The sequence below is a fragment of the Pseudophryne corroboree genome, chromosome 6 (assembly GCF_028390025.1).
Source record: "Pseudophryne corroboree isolate aPseCor3 chromosome 6, aPseCor3.hap2, whole genome shotgun sequence".
In the NCBI taxonomy this organism is placed as follows: domain Eukaryota; kingdom Metazoa; phylum Chordata; class Amphibia; order Anura; family Myobatrachidae; genus Pseudophryne; species Pseudophryne corroboree.
Window position 1 is genome coordinate 740,227,894 of NC_086449.1, and position 11,937 is coordinate 740,239,830.

Below are 11,937 nucleotides of genomic sequence, written 5' to 3' on the forward strand. Positions count from 1 at the left end.
TTACTCCTCACAGTAGTGTCCCTTATTCACATTACATCACACTGAATTGCTCCTTATGCACATTACACCACACCATATTGCTCTTTATTCACACTAGACCACACAGTAGTGCCGTTTCTATATGTTACGCCACACAATAGAGCATCGTACACACATAATGCCACACATTAGTAATGCATTTATACACATAATACCACACAGTAATGCCCCTTACATATATGACACACATTATTAATGTCCTTATAAGCATTATGTGCCTTACACATTATGCCAAACTTTATTAATGCCCTTATACACTTATTGCCCCTTACACATAAGCCGAACACTATTACGCAACCAACCCACCCGCACACAGCACTCACATGGCCACTAACACTGTGACCTCTGCCTCTGCTTGGATACATTAAACAAAAGAATGGAGCACAGATGTGTCCTCATAAATCTTGCCTCAGTGCGCCATGCAGCAGGAGATGTCTGGCGTACGTCAGCTGGAAACTCTGCTAACGGCAGGTGCCTATTTTTGATGAAAATTTTACTTAGTTGCATTGCTATGTGGCTAGGATGCACATGCAGCTTCTGCTGATTAAAATGATATGCTGCATGCCTATAAACTGTGTGCGACTGTGGCTGTATCTGCATACGAAATGCTACACACAGAATATAGGCATGCTGCATATCATTTTAATCAGCAGAAGCTGCTTGTGCCCCTAGGCATGCCAAATGCCCTAGGCAGTTGCCTAGTTTGCCTATGCCCAGGACCGGCTCTGGTGTGATATCACATTTACCTTATGTCAGTCATGCAAAAGACAACAGGCACCTCAATCCAGTCCTAGCCAGTCTGGTGGGGGGAGGGGGGTCTGTGAGGTCATGCTGTGATGTCATAATTGTATCAACTGCCTATAGCTTGGCTTTGCTGCTGCCTCCCGCATTCTCCTTCAGAGACCTGGAAACACACACAGGTCACCAACTGCTCACCAGCAGCTTACTGGCAGCTCACCGGCAGGAGGAGAAATAACCAGCAGCAGATACCATTGAATAAGTGTAAGTAACTGGACAAAGACAAGGGCAGCTTGGTTAGATGTGGCAGCAGACATAGGGGCCCATTTATCAGCTATTATTCACCAACTGTCATAGCTGGTGATTATTTAAATAATACTATCATGTGTTTTATTTAAAATGTTTGTATTATACATGTTAGTTTATTATAGTGGTCACCTGAGACGTCGGAATGGGAAGGACAAGGGGGCAGCACGCCCCCCCAAACACAAGAGAGGCGCCACTATACTGGAGGAGCAATCGCCCTCATTCCGAGTTGTTCGCTCGCTAGCTGCTTTTAGCAGCATTGCACACGCTAAGCCGCCGCCCTCTGGGAGTGTATCTTAGCTTAGCAGAATTGCGAACGAAAGATTAGCAGAATTGCGAATAGAAATTTCTTAGCAGTTTCTGAGTAGCTCGAGACTTACTCTGCCATTGCGATCAGTTCAGGCAGTTTCGTTCCTGGTTTGACGTCACACACACACCCAGCGTTCGCCCAGACACTCCCCCGTTTCTCCAGACACTCCCGCGTTTTTCCCAGAAACGCCAGCGTTTTTTCGCACACTCCCAGAAAACGGACAGTTTCCGCCCAGAAACACCCACTTCCTGTCAATCACAGTACGCTCCCCAGAACGATGAAAAATCCTCGTTATGCCGTGAGTAAAATACCTAACTTTTGTGTAAAATAACTAACCGCATGCGCTCTGTGACTAATCGCAATATAGTGAAAATCGGCAACGAGCGAACAACTCGGAATGACCCCCCATGTGCGGTCAGGTGAAAGACCGCACACTGCATCCTCCATGCAGTGTGAGAGAGACGCTGATGTACTGGAAGCAGAGCTGGCACTAGCTGTAGGCAGACTAGGCAATTGCCGACGCTAGGGGCAGGCTCAGCTAACAGTGGTGGTCAGTGGGGCACCCGAACGTTGGCATCGCCGGCGGATCAGCTCTTGCACATCTGAGCAGAGCCGCATGTGAGAGCGCCGAGGCGGATGCATAGTCAGTCCTCTGGTTCGCGGCGTTGGGGAGTATGGGTAAGTCAGCTTCAGACTAGATGCTCCTTGCTGCCCCTAACAAATATGGCTAATGGGGAGGAGGGCTGCTGCACATGCCCAGCCACGACAGCTCCTCCTTCCATGGTCCTTTATGGAGTTAGTCGGACTCCGGGCACTTATCCCTCAGTCTCCTCCTCCTCCTCCTCCCTCCCCACTGCAAAGCAGCCTTACAAATGCAGGGGTGGACCGAACACAGCGCCCAGAATTGCTGCACTTTAAAAAAAGTAAGATATTTTACATTTATTCAAAAGTGTCCTGCAAATATAGGCAGGCTGCATATATGTATATATATATATATATATATATATATGTGTGTGTGTGTGTGTATATGTGTGTGTATATATGTCTATGTGTGTGTGTGTGTGTGTGTGTGTGTATATATATATATATATATATATATATAGGGGAGAGGCTGACTGATTCTGAGGTCTGACAGCGTGGCCGCAATCACCCTGCCTACATGACTGCTCTCTCCTGCTGCCATATTTTCTACATCCAGCCCTACTGCTGCACTCTTCTTTTCCATCCCTCCTTCCAAGAATGCCGATACGGGAGCAATGTCATCACGCTCTGCATTCTGGGAGCAGCTGCAGGGGAGAGAAGACGGAGGAGCATCAGCTGCAGCGCGTTGGGTGATGGCACGTAGTACTACTAAATGTAGCCGCACGCCCTCCCACCTGTTCTGCAGCCTAATTGCTCTGAGGAGGAGATTCAGCAGCTGTTTTTATGTTTTTGTAAAAATCATCCAGATGCAAAACCAAAACACGAAAGGGTGGTTTTGGCAAAACCATGCCAAAACCATAACACGGGAGGAGAATTAGAACCAAACACAAAACATAAAACACGAAAAGTGCCCACCGCACATTTCTATTGTAAATGCAATTCAAGGCATCTAACACTGTCTACTCTTCATCTTTCCCCACATTAGCACGATGCCTCCAAAATGGCTGATTGGATTTTGGGACTCCATCACTGCATGCTACCCTTGCAGGAAATATCGCAAGTGGTCTTCAAGGAGAAGAGACGCCCACGTGCCTCGCCCTACCGGGCATGAGGCAGAAGATCTGACTCCAAATGAGCAGGTGGATAATCTCAACTCTAATAGCAGTTTGGACAGGGAACAACGTCCCAGTGATAATGCCAACAATGATCCCCAGATTGCCCTCATATTGGAAAAATAAGAATTTACTTACCGATAATTCTATTTCTCGGGGTCCGTAGTGGATGCTGGGGTTCCTGAAAGGACCATGGGGAATAGCGGCTCCGCAGGAGACAGGGCACAAAAAGTAAAGCTTTATGATCAGGTGGTGTGTACTGGCTCCTCCCCCTATGACCCTCCTCCAAGCCTCAGTTAGGATACCGTGCCCGGACGAGCGTACACAATAAGGAAGGATTTATGAATCCCGGGTAAGACTCATACCAGCCACACCAATCACACCGTACAACCTGTGATCTAAACCCAGTTAACAGTATGATAACAGAGGAGCCTCTGAAAGATGGCTCCCTACAACAATAACCCGATTTAGGTAACAATAACTATGTACAATTATTGCAGATAATCCGCACTTGGGATGGGCGCCCAGCATCCACTACGGACTCCGAGAAATAGAATTATCGGTAAGTAAATTCTTATTTTCTCTATCGTCCTAGTGGATGCTGGGGTTCCTGAAAGGACCATGGGGATTATACCAAAGCTCCCAAACGGGCGGGAGAGTGCGGATGACTCTGCAGCACTGAATGAGAGAACTCCAGGTCCTCCTTAGCCAGGGTATCAAATTTGTAGAATTTTACAAACGTGTTCTCCCCCGACCACGTAGCCGCTCGGCAGAGTTGTAATGCCGAGACCCCTCGGGCAGCCGCCCAAGAAGAACCCACCTTCCTTGTGGAGTGGGCATTTACCGATTTTGGCTGTGGCAGGCCTGCCACAGAATGTGCAAGCTGAATCGTACTACAAATCCAGCGAGCAATAGTCTGCTTAGACGCAGGAGCGCCCAACTTGTTGGGAGCATATAGTATAAACAGTGAGTCAGATTTCCTGACTCCAGCTGTCCTTGAAATGTATATTTTTAAAGCTCTGACAACGTCCAACAACTTGGAGTCCTCCAAGTCGCTTGTAGCCGCAGGCACAACAATAGGCTGGTTCAGATGAAATGCTGACACCACCTTAGGGAGAAAATGCGGACGAGTCCGCAGTTCTGCCCTGTCCGAATGGAAAATCAGATATGGGCTTTTGTAAGATAAAGCTGCCAGTTCTGACACTCTCCTGGCCGAAGCCAGGGCTAGTAGCATGGTCACTTTCCATGTGAGATATTTCAAATCCACATTTTTTAGTGGTTCAAACCAATGAGATTTGAGAAAGTCCAAAACAACATTGAGATCCCACGGTGCCACTGGAGGCACCACAGGGGGCTGTATATGCAGTACTCCCTTAACAAAAGTCTGGACTTCAGGAACTGAAGCCAATTCTTTCTGGAAGAAAATCGACAGGGCCGAAATTTGAACCTTAATAGATCCCAATTTGAGACCCATAGACAATCCTGATTGCAGGAAATGTAGGAATCGACCCAGTTGAAATTCCTCCGTCGGAGCACTCCGATCCTCGCACCACGCAACATATTTTCGCCAAATGCGGTGATAATGTTGCGCGGTTACTTCCTTCCTTGCTTTAATCAAGGTAGGAATGACTTCTTCCGGAATGCCTTTTCCCTTTAGGATCCGGCGTTCAACCGCCATGCCGTCAAACGCAGCCGCGGTAAGTCTTGAAACAGACAGGGACCCTGCTGAAGCAGGTCCCTTCTCAGAGGTAGAGGCCACGGATCCTCCATGATCATCTCTTGAAGTTCCGGGTACCAAGTCCTTCTTGGCCAATCCGGAGCCACTAGTATCGTTCTTACGCCTCTTTGCCGTATAATTCTCAATACTTTTGGTATGAGAGGCAGAGGAGGAAACACATACACCGACTGGTACACCCAAGGCGTTACCAGCGCGTCCACAGCTATTGCCTGCGGATCACTTGACCTGGCGCAATACCTGTCCAGTTTTTTGTTGAGGCGAGACGCCATCATGTCCACCATTGGTCTTTCCCAACGGGTTACAAGCATGTGGAAAACTTCTGGATGAAGTCCCCACTCTCCCGGGTGAAGGTCATGTCTGCTGAGGAAGTCTGCTTCCCAGTTGTCCACTCCCGGGATGAACACTGCTGACAGTGCTATCACATGATTCTCCGCCCAGCGAAGAATCCTTGCAGCTTCTGCCATTGCACTCCTGCTTCTTGTGCCGCCCTGTCTGTTTACATGGGCGACTGCCGTGATGTTGTCCGACTGGATCAACACCGGTTTTCCTTGAAGCAGAGGTTCTGCCTGGCTTAGAGCATTGTAGATTGCTCTTAGTTCCAGAATGTTTATGTGAAGAGACGTTTCCAGGCTCGACCACACGCCCTGGAAGTTTCTTCCTTGTGTGACTGCTCCCCAGCCTCTCAGGCTGGCGTCCGTGGTCACCAGGATCCAATCCTGTATGCCGAATCTGCGGCCCTCCAATAGATGAGCACTCTGCAACCACCACAGAAGAGATACCCTTGTCCTTGGAGACAGGGTTATCCGCTGGTGCATCTGAAGATGCGACCCTGACCATTTGTCCAGCAGATCCCTCTGGAAAACTCTTGCGTGGAATCTGCCGAATGGAATTGCTTCGTAAGAAGCCACCATTTTTCCCAGGACTCTTGTGCATTGATGTACAGATACCTTTCCTGGTTTTAGGAGGTTCCTGACAAGCTCGGATAACTCCTTGGCTTTTTCCTCCGGGAGAAAAACCTTTTTCTGAACCGTGTCCAGAATCATCCCTAGGAACAGCAGACGTGTTGTCGGAATTAACTGGGATTTTGGAATATTCAGAATCCACCCGTGCTGCTTTAGCACTTCTTGAGACAGTGCTAGTCCCATCTCTAGCTGTTCTCTGGACCTTGCCCTTATTAGGAGATCGTCCAAGTATGGGATAATTAATACGCCTTTTCTTCGAAGAAGAATCATCATCTCGGCCATTACCTTGGTAAAGACCCGAGGTGCCGTGGACAATCCAAACGGCAGCGTCTGAAACTGATAGTGACAGTTCTGTACGACGAACCTGAGGTACCCCTAGTGTGAGGGGTAAATTGGAACGTGGAGATACGCATCCTTGATGTCCAAGGATACCATAAAGTCCCCTTCTTCCAGGTTCGCTATCACCGCTCTGAGTGACTCCATCTTGAACTTGAACTTTTTTATGTACAGGTTCAAGGATTTCAGATTTAGAATAGGTCTTACCGAGCCATCCGGCTTCGGTACCACAAATAGAGTGGAATAATACCCCTTTCCTTGTTGTAAAAGGGGTACCTTGACTATCACCTGCTGAGAGTACAGCTTGTGAATGGCTTCCAAGACCGTCACCCTGTCGGAGGGGGACGTTGGTAAAGCAGACTTCAGGAAACGGCGAGGTGGAGACGTCTCTAGTTCCAACCTGTAACCCTGAGATATTATCTGCAGGATCCAGGGATCCACCTGCGAGTGAGCCCACTGCGCGCTGAAATTCTTGAGACGACCCCCCACCGCCCCCGAGTCCGCTTGAGAAGCCCCAGCGTCATGCTGAGGCTTTTGTAGAAGCGGGGGAGGGCTTCTGTTCCTGGGAAGGAGCTGCCTGTTGCAGTCTCTTCCCCTTTCCTCTGCCTCGTGGCAGATATGAATATCCCTTTGCTCTCTTGTTTTTAAAGGAACGAAAGGGCTGCGGCTGAAAAGTCGGTGTCTTTTTCTGTTGGGGAGTGACTTGAGGTAAAAAGGTGGATTTCCCGGCTGTAGCCGTGGCCACCAAATCCGATAGACCAACACCAAATAACTCCTCCCCTTTATACGGCAAAACTTCCATATGCCGTTTTGAGTCCGCATCACCTGACCACTGTCGCGTCCATAAACTTCTTCTGGCCGAAATGGACATAGCACTTACCCGTGATGCCAGTGTGCAAATATCCCTCTGTGCATCACGCATATAAAGAAACGCATCCTTTATTTGCTCTAAAGACAGTAAAACATTGTCCCTATCCAGGGTATCAATATTTTCAATCAGGGACTCTGACCAAGCTACCCCAGCACTGCACATCCAGGCTGTCGCTATAGCTGGTCGTAGTATAACACCTGTATGTGTGTATATACTTTTTTGGATATTTTCCATCCTCCTATCTGCTGGATCTTTAAGTGCGGCCGTCTCAGGAGAGGGTAACGCCACTTGTTTTGATAAGCGTGTGAGCGCCTTGTCCACCCTAGGAGGTGTTTCCCAGCGCGCCCTAACCTCTGGCGGGAAAGGGTATAAAGCCAATAACTTCTTTGAAATTAGCAGTTTTTTATCGGGGGCAACCCACGCTTCATCACACACCTCATTTAATTCATCTGATTCAGGAAAAACTATAGGTAGTTTTTTCACACCCCACATAATACCCTGTTTTGTGGTACCTGTAGTATCAGCAATATGTAACGCCTCCTTCATTGCCAAAATCATATAACGTGTGGCCCTACTGGAAAATACGGTTGATTCGTCACCGTCGCCACTGGAATCAGTGCCTGTGTCTGGGTCCGTGTCGACCGACTGAGGTAACGGGCGTTTTACAGCCCCTGACGGTGTTTGAGGCGCCTGGACAGGTGCTGATTGATTGTCCGGCCGTCTCATGTCGTCAAACGACTGCTTTAGCGTTTTGACACTATCCCGTAATTCCATAAATAAAGCCATCCATTCTGGTGTCGACTCCCTAGGGGGTGACATCCCCATATTTGGCAATTGCTCCGCCTCCACACCAATATCGTCCTCATACATGTCGACACACACGTACCGACACACAGCAGACACACAGGGAATGCTCTTAAAGAAGACAGGACCCCACTAGCCCTTTGGGGAGACAGAGGGAGAGTTTGCCAGCACACACCAAAAGCGCTATATATGACAGGGATAGCCTTATAATAAGTGCTCCCTATATAGCTGCTTTAATATATATAATTTTGCCACAATTTTGCCCCCCCTCTCTTGTTTTACCCTGTTTCTGTAGTGCAGTGCAGGGGAGAGCCTGGGAGCCTTCCTGACCAGCGGAGCTGTGTGAGGAAAATGGCGCTGTGTGCTGAGGAGATAGGCCCCACCCCTTTTTCGGCGGGCTCGTCTCCCGCTCTTTAACGGATTCTGGCAGGGGTTAAATATCTCCATATAGCCCCCGGAGGCTATATGTGAGGTATTTTATGCCAAAAAATAGGTTTACATTGCTTCCCAGGGCGCCCCCCCCCAGCGCCCTGCACCCTCAGTGACTGCCGTGTGAAGTGTGCTGAGAGCAATGGCGCACAGCTGCAGTGCTGTGCGCTACCTTAAGAAGACTGAGGAGTCTTCTGCCGCCGATTCTGGACCTTCTTCTCTTTTCAGCATCTGCAAGGGGGCCGGCGGCAAGGCTCCGGTGACCATCCAGGCTGTACCTGTGATCGTCCCTCTGGAGCTAATGTCCAGTAGCCAAAGAAGCCAATCCATCCTGCACGCAGGTGAGTTCACTTCTTCTCCCCTAAGTCCCTCGTTGCAGTGATCCTGTTGCCAGCAGGACTCACTGTAAAATAAAAAACCTAAGCTAAACTTTTCTAAGCAGCTCTTTAGGAGAGCCACCTAGATTGCACCCTTCTCGGACGGGCACAAAAACCTAACTGAGGCTTGGAGGAGGGTCATAGGGGGAGGAGCCAGTACACACCACCTGATCATAAAGCTTTACTTTTTGTGCCCTGTCTCCTGCGGAGCCGCTATTCCCCATGGTCCTTTCAGGAACCCCAGCATCCACTAGGACGATAGAGAAATAAAAAATTAACAGCAGAGAAGAACCTGCTAGCGGAGGAAAACGACATTTTGAAAGCCAAGCTGGAACATCAATATAACACACTGATAGAGGTAGTGAAGATGATGGAGGAGATCACTGCCAGACTCCGCTTCTAAGGCCCAGTAGCTGACCAGAAAAACATGTTCCTTATCTTTATGCATTCACCTGTTAGAGAAGGTGGAAAATATGCTCTGAGAGATTTCTGTAATCTTCTAATTGAAAAGGAGTGACCTTTTTTTTTTGAAGACTGCACATATCTCTCAGTGTGTATTTTACTCCTTTTCTCCACTTCTCTAATAGGTGAAAGCATAAAGATAAGGATCATGTATATATGTCATCTTCTGGTTACAGCTAACTGTGGCTAAACTGTTTCCATCACATGCTCTGGTTTTTATATCTTGAACATCAATAAACAAACAGAGCAAAAGTATTGTCTTGAGTGCGTTCTTGTCGCCATTAAATTTATGTGTAGTGAGAAATGTATCTTGTATCTAGGTAAATTTATAACCAGACCTGGCGCTACCCGCTCATCAGAGGGATGCAAAGCAGGTAGGCGCCAGGCTGGAGAGGCGCTCTCCCTGCTCTGCATCCCTGTGTTGCGCTGCCCTGTGTCCCTCCTGCTGCTGGGACAGCTTAAGTCTTCCTCTCCTCTCCCGATCCCCTGTGACAGCGAGGGATATGTCTGTGGTTGCCCGAAAAGAGGCGGCTCTCCACAGACTGAGGGGCATGGCTACCCGGGCTGAGGGGGCGAGGCTACATGGGACAAGGCTGTTGCAGATCTGGCCAGCTAGACTCCAGTAAATGGATGCAAAAAGAGTGAGAGAAAGTGTGTGTGTGTGTGTGTGTGTGTGTGTGTGTGTGTGTGTGTGTGTGTGTGTGTAACTGTGTGCAGGGCCATCACTAGCGCTGTGCAGAGTGCTGCATCCACAGCACAATTGGCGGAGAGTTCACATCCATAGACGTGCGCACGGGATGTCAGGCACCCCGTCACACCACCTTGTCCGCCCTCAGTACTCTGTAGAGGCAGTGCACATGCGCCATCACACTTGCTCCCCCGGCCGGCTCACTGGTCATGCGCAACATCTCGCTAATATCACGAGATATCACAAGGAGCCGCTGCAGCCAGAGACAGAGCTGTTCCTGGCTGTAGTGTATGGGCAACATAATCTGCAGCTGTTGAAATCGATAGCTGTAGGTGACAGGACGGTCAGCGATGCCGACTGTTCATACATTGCCCCCACATATCAGTGTGCTCTATCTTTCAGATAGCAGCGCCAATATGGCCAGTGGCGCATAACGCCCATGTCACCACTACTGGGGGCATGATGTGGATAAGCAGCACTAGTACATGCTATGTAATGTGAATGAGATTGTGCTACTATGTGGCATAATTTGTGTGTACTGTGTGGCCACGCCACTTCCTTGTGAGCCCAAACCCTTTTTTTTCAGTGCGCGCCTTCCCTTTGCAAAGTATGGGAGGGTGAAAATTTATAGTTTGCAGAGGGGCGCCGAACATCCTAGCATCAGCCCTGTTTATAACTATGATAATTATTCATAGTATGACATGTCTGAGGCTGAGTGCTCCTCCCCGGAGGAAGTTGCTGGGGACACAGAGAAGGATTTGGGAGTGGCTCTGTCGGCACCGCTGACTGCTGATTGGGTGAATAGGTTGAGTACATTGAATGCAAATGTGGCGTTATTGACTAAACGGCTGGATAAATCAGATTCTCAGACACAAACGTGGAGAAAATCCATGGAGGACGCCTTATCTCAGGTACAAGGCCCCCTCAGGGTCACAAAAGCGTTAATTTACCCAATTAGCGGATACGGATACCGACACGGACTCTTATTCCAGTGTCGACTATCGTGAGGCCAGTTTACATCCAAAATTGGTTAAGATATTCAGTACATGATTGTGGCTATTAAAGATGTTTTACATATTTCTGAAGTACCTGCTGTTCCAGATACAAAGGTTTGTTTGTATAAGGGAAAGAAGCCTGTGGTGACGTTTCCACCCTCTCTTTGTGAAAAATCTTGGGAATCTCCTGATAAAAGGTGGCAGATTCCCAAGAGGATTCTTATGGCATATCCTTTTCCCTCTGACGACAGGGAAAAGTGGGAGTCATCTCCCAATGTGGACAAGGCTCTATCACGGCTGTCCAAGAAGGTAGCACTTCCGTCTCCTGACACTGCTGCCCTAAAGGACCCTGCGGATCGTAAGCAGGAAACGACCTTAAAGGCCTTTTATGTCACTACGGGTGCACTGCTCAGACCTGCCGTGGTGTCGGCATGGGTGAGTAGTGCTATTGCTAAGTGGGCTGATAATTTGGCATCTGACATGGATACCCTGGATAGGGATAACATTCTTTTGACTTTCGGTTATATCAGGGACGCTGCGGCTTACCTAAACGATGCGGCGAGGGATATTGGCCTCTTGGGATCAAGGGCCAATGCCATGGCAGTCTCGGCCAGGAGAGCGCTGTAGATTCATCAATGTAATGCTGATGCCGACTCTAAGGAAGCTGTGGAAGCTTTCCCATATAAAGGTAGTGTCTTGTTTGGTGACGGCCTCGCTGACCTGGTGTCTACAGCTACAGCGGGTAAGTCATCCTTTCTTCCTTATGTTCCTGCACAACAGAAAAAGGCACCCCATTATCAGATGCAGTCCTTTCGGCCTAATAAATACAAAAAAGGAAGAGGGTCATCCTTCCTTGCCTCTAAAGGTAGAGGAAGGGGAAAAAGGTCACCTGCTGTGCCAGGCTCCCAGGACCAGAAGTCCTCCCCGGCTTCTGCCAAGTCCACCACATGACGCTGGGGCTCCCCTACGGGAGTCCGTACCAGTGGGGGCGCGTCTCCGTCTCTTCAGTCAGGTCTGGTTTCACTCGGGCCTGGATCCTTGGGTGTTAGACATAGTGTCTTAAGGGTACAAACTGGAGTTTCAGGAGGTGCCCCCCCACCGATTTTTCAAATCGGCCTTACCAGTTTC

At 48.9% G+C, this 11,937-nt stretch overlaps 1 long non-coding RNA gene across 1 annotated transcript; it reads left to right on the forward strand.

The window, feature by feature from the left end:
• The first annotated feature begins 946 nt into the window (after positions 1-946).
• Positions 947-3,224, forward strand: LOC134935648 (uncharacterized). The gene is made up of 2 exons (XR_010180307.1): positions 947-1,041; positions 3,021-3,224. It is a non-coding gene; the product is annotated as an uncharacterized LOC134935648 (long non-coding RNA).
• Positions 3,225-11,937: the final 8,713 nt, after the last annotated feature.